Raw genomic sequence first — 4,921 nt, 5'->3', positions numbered from 1 at the left:
TTTTTTTTTTTTTTTTTTTTTTCCTGTAGCCACTCGCTCTCTCCCGCCGACGCCGCTTCGCTCCCCGGTCCGCGGAAACCCTGTCGAGCCGCGGTGCCGCTTCATCCCTCCCCTCTGCAGCCGGAGGAGCGGGGGGTGTCTGTGTGTCCCCCTCCAAAGGGACCCCCACACACACCGCCCCTGCACCCGCACGGCCCCAGCTCGCCGGGGGGAGCCGGGAGCAGCGGCAGGACCCGACTCGGGGCTCCTCTCACCCACACGCTTTGTCTGAGGGCGCCCCCCCTCCCTTTCAGCTCATGTTTGGGTTGCAAATAGTGGACGGGAGATGTTTAACCCAAATAAGCTATCGTATTCCTTGACTTTCAAACATGAAGACAACTCCTATAATTAATTACCAGTGTATTTATTAAAAACCTCAACTCTCAGCCATTAACTCCTTGGCAGCAAACTCTTGAAAAATCTCTGATTTTTCACTGGTGGCTTCCATCCAAATCAGCACAGTTTAGAACAGCCTCTTTTCAAATCTGGTCTGAGTTTTCTTCCGAGATCCTCTCCCCAGAGTTTGTCGATTAATTTCCAGCCTGGCTTTCCAGATAGCCAAAACCGGAAGCCGAGACTGGGACGAAGGGAAGCGATTAACCTGGATGTCAAACAAATGCAACGCTAATCTCTTCCAAATGTAGCCAAGCGGAGATAAAGAAGAAAGAGCGACTCTACTGGCATGATCCTTCATTTTCAATGTAGGAAGGAGGATCCCTCCAAAGAATGAAAAACAATTGTTTAATATTCCAGGGAAAGTTTGGTAGGCCCTTTTTTTTTTAATTTTTTTAAATTTTTTTTAAGCAGGCACTTCTTTTAGCCTGATGTGCTGGCACTCCGGTTTGGTGTGCAAGACCCACTGCTCCTCCCGCATGCCATTGCAGCATCCACATGTCGCCGTCACAGTCAGAGCTACACCCTGCCCGCGGTGTATTCAGGAGCGTGCTGATTTCAGCCCACAGTTCCCCGTACCCTGAGGAGGTGATTTCTCAGAATAACTTTCTCATTCTTTTAGTTCTTTGTGAAGGTTTTCTTTCGGGCTCCCGCTAGGTCTCCAACAGCACCCACTGGGCAGGAATCACAAGGCTACTGAAAGGATTGAAGTCCTGCCAGGGATAATTTTGGTTGACTCTGTACTAGTCTGCCTTGTGAGGTCAGGTCTGTAGGTAGAGGACAACACAGGAGTTTATTATATGTGTATAATTAAAGCTGCTAGCTACAGCCTGGCTTTTTTACTGTGTAATAAAAAGCGTACTTGGCCCCTGGACACTTAGGAACAATCACTGCAGCTGCAAAGCCAGCCTCTGTGTGGGAGGTGTTGAAGCAAGTACACCTCTCGCCTACCTCTGCAACAGTCAAAACAGCTGATGGCAGAGGTATTTTTGATCGCAGGACAAAAAAAAAAAAATAAATCTGTAAGGCAAGGCCGGGTGAACAGTATGTATCCAGCAGACACGCTAATGGGAGTTGCAGATGATAGAAATGAGCTGAAGCAGGACAGGGCACACGGAAAGGACCTGGACGCTGCTGTCAGGAGGTACCTACAGCTGAAAGGGAGCTTACATCAATTAGAGAGGTTGAATTTTGTGCTAGAGCTGGTGCTCCCTTCTCCTGCCCCTTGGCACTGCTGGGACAGACGGCCAGGGAAGGACAGCCAGCCAGGGCTGAGGCTGCTGACCCCCTCGCAGAGGCTGACACCACCCTCTGCTGGGCACCCAGCGTGGAGCTTCTCCTCTCCGCTAACCGGCTTCCCTCTATGTGCTTTTATCCCTCCCTTGCATGGAAGAAGCCTGAGAGGTGACTGGATGTACTAGAAAGGTAATGACAGAGGGAACATGATGCTTTTTCACCCCCAAATGTCTCTGTAATTAGATCCAAGGAGACTGGCAGGCAGCTATTGCCAGAGGGCAGCAGAGCAGGGGTGAGGGGGTCTGTGGCTGGGGAAGCACTGGCTGCTTGGGAATGTCATGGTCTAGCATGGAATGGACAAAAAGGGAAGGGAAGGGAAGGGAAGGGAAGGGAAGGGAAGGGAAGGGAAGGGAAGGGAAGGGAAGGGAAGGGAAGGGAAGGGAAGGGAAGGGAAGGGAAGGGAAGGGAAGGGAAGGGAAGGGAAGGGAAGGGAAGGGAAGGGAAGGGAAGGGAAGGGAAGGGAAGGGAAGGGAAGGGAAGGGAAGGGAAGGGAAGGGAAGGGAAGGGAAGGGAAGGGAAGGGAAGGGAAGGGAAGGGAAGGGAAGGGAAGGGAAGGGAAGGGAAGGGAAGGGAAGGGAAGGGAAGGGAAGGGAAGGGAAGGGAAGGGAAGGGAAGGGAAGGGAAGGGAAGGGAAGGGAAGGGAAGGGAAGGGAAGGGAAGGGAAGGGAAGGGAAGGGAAGGGAAGGGAAGGGAAGGGAAGGGAAGGGAAGGGAAGGGAAGGGAAGGGAAGGGAAGGGAAGGGAAGGGAAGGGAAGGGAAGGGAAGGGAAGGGAAGGGAAGGGAAGGGAAGGGAAGGGAAGGGAAGGGAAGGGAAGGGAAGGGAAGGGAAGGGAAGGGAAGGGAAGGGAAGGGAAGGGAAGGGAAGGGAAGGGAAGGGAAGGGAAGGGAAGGGAAGGGAAGGGAAGGGAAGGGAAGGGAAGGGAAGGGAAGGGAAGGGAAGGGAAGGGAAGGGAAGGGAAGGGGAACTGCACAAACATTCAAATGGATTGTACCTTACAAATCAACCAAAATATACCTGGGAAATGGCCACATTTCCCAGTAAAGTATATTTTCTGTAAAGTTTGGCATCGCTCCTGAGAGAAGAGCTGACTCCCCCATCAGCACATGCAGAGAAGCAGCCACCACGCTGCCTCTTCAGAGCAGTTATCTGAAAATATCCCGTAAATGCAAGGGCCATACCGCCAAGAAATCCCCATTTCCACGCCAGCCAGTGTCTGTGGATTGCCATTGCCACCTTCTGGATTAGACCAAGTGTGCACCAGCCTGTCCCAAACCCGGTGCTGGCTGCTAGCAGCCCAGTGGACATCTGTCTCCAGCTGGAGCCAGGGTCCCCCGTCACGGCTGCTGTCACAGCAGAGCTGGGGCACCGCCAGCCGCTGCCAACAGTCCCCTGGGCAGCCTACGTGCCATTTACCTCACACCCTTAGATTCTGTGATCTCCTTTCACCGACTATTTTAGGAAACGTGTGCAAGTCCCAGCTCGGCAAACACGCTGCTCTCGCTCGCTCATCAGTGAGGGACAGATCCCACAACTAGTGAAGTGCTGCCATATTAAACTGCTAAGATTCACAGGGTACAGACAGTAATTCTCTGTCTGGCTCATCCACTGCTGTAAACACCTGACCTACCTGCCCAGACAACTTGTACCCTGAAATAGTCACTGCAATTATCCTCCCGCTGACGGCCCTGCACTCCTGCCAGGAGAGCTCACGTCTTCTCCCCTACCCCTGGGCACGAAGTGAGCAGGCAATGTAGGTTACTGCCTGCTGCCTGGAAAGGGAGGGCAGGAAAATTAACCTGGCGCAGCTCAGTGCTGGCAGGAGGGATGAACTGGATTCTCTTCTTGTACTGGTGCAACGGGAGCAGTCAACCACAGATATTCTTTGTTTAGCCTGGAAAAAGGTAGTGACTGAGAGTGCAGCTTCACTGGGAAAGGGCTCTTGACCTGGGTACCAAGCAGGCAGAGCTGGCACTTCCCTGGGCATTTTTCCCTGTGGAAGGGTCTCATTTATAGGGTCCGTGATGCCCCAGCTGTGCTGAATACAAGTAACACCCTCTTCCCAACACCATCATCACCTGCCAGGACACCTCACTAAAATCAGATAGACCCAAAGCCTATCGCAGTCCTAAGGAGCTGAGCAAGGGGAAAATCACCCGGCCCCCTACTGCAGCCGTGTCTTACAGCAGAGGTTTAAGAGGCAGCTCGCAGGGAAAGCAAAGCAGACACAGAGATTTCCTTGGAGGAAGGACGAAAGGAACTAACCAGTGGCCGGGCAGCACTGGGGTTTCACCTCATTCCTCCCACTGCTGCTGCTTCCGAGGTTTATGTGGGAAGGGTCCTGTTGGCAGATGTCTCAGGGACTCACGGCGAAGGGTCAAGCAGACACTGCAGTTTCCAGTCCTCCTTCTTGCTTTATCTTGGTGAGGTAACCACTCTACTGACCGTCTTCTTCCGTTATGCTCTCAGTTTGATGATAACAGAACTGGTAATTTTTCAGAGAAGACCAAGACATCTCACCCGTGCCAAAAGACTAAATCTAGTTCCACTAAACAATTTTGCATTTTGCTCTGCAGCTTCCACAAGGTGGGGCCTGGACTGGCTCCTCCGTGCGAGCGGGAGGCGAGATTAAGCAGCAACGTTTCTAATAGTAAATATTTTAATAAGTGTTTTGGTTGTTTTGTTTTGTTTTTTTCGTCCCTCTTCTTTGCGTTTGGTCTAAATCTCCTGGGAACAGGGAATTGCAGCGTGCCTCCCACCCGACAACCGCTACGTCTTGTTTGTGTTGGTGAAGGCCAAGCAGAACGGTGCCTCGAGGAGCTCTGCAACAGAATCCGGTCCTTCACAGGAGATTAGATGGCGCTGCCTTCACAGGAGATAAGAAGATTGAGAGCTTAAATTTAGCATCATCAGAAAAAGAGTAAGCCCCACAGCTCGCTTCAAAATGTAATTTTTTACAGCGTTTGCCAGGGGAGAGCGGGCCTGAGGAAACGTGCTGGGGTGGAGAGGGACAGTGAGCAGGGACCCAGGTGCTGCTGTCACGCTCCTTTTCCACGCAGCCCACGCTGGAGCCGGGCTGTCACAGCGGGGGTCGCAGGAGGCTCGTGAGGGTGTCCCCCACCCGCCTCCAGCCCATCGACGGGCAGCCCGAGAAGACTGAAGGGGTACAAAGGTACCACACGCCCCCCCCCCCAG

At 52.8% G+C, this 4,921-nt stretch overlaps 1 long non-coding RNA gene across 1 annotated transcript; it reads right to left on the bottom strand.

The window, feature by feature from the left end:
- Positions 1–833: 833 nt before the first annotated feature.
- On the bottom strand, positions 834–4,121 carry LOC113486372. Its single transcript, XR_003399582.1, has 2 exons — positions 3,992–4,121; positions 834–1,199 (listed from the first exon to the last, which is right to left on the bottom strand). It is a non-coding gene; the product is annotated as an uncharacterized LOC113486372 (long non-coding RNA).
- Positions 4,122–4,921: the final 800 nt, after the last annotated feature.

The sequence above is a fragment of the Athene cunicularia genome (genome assembly GCF_003259725.1).
Source record: "Athene cunicularia isolate RWA chromosome 17 unlocalized genomic scaffold, athCun1 chr17_part1, whole genome shotgun sequence".
NCBI classification, from domain to species: domain Eukaryota; kingdom Metazoa; phylum Chordata; class Aves; order Strigiformes; family Strigidae; genus Athene; species Athene cunicularia.
Note: the sequence above shows the minus strand (reverse complement) of the source record. Positions and strands in the feature narration are given on the sequence as shown.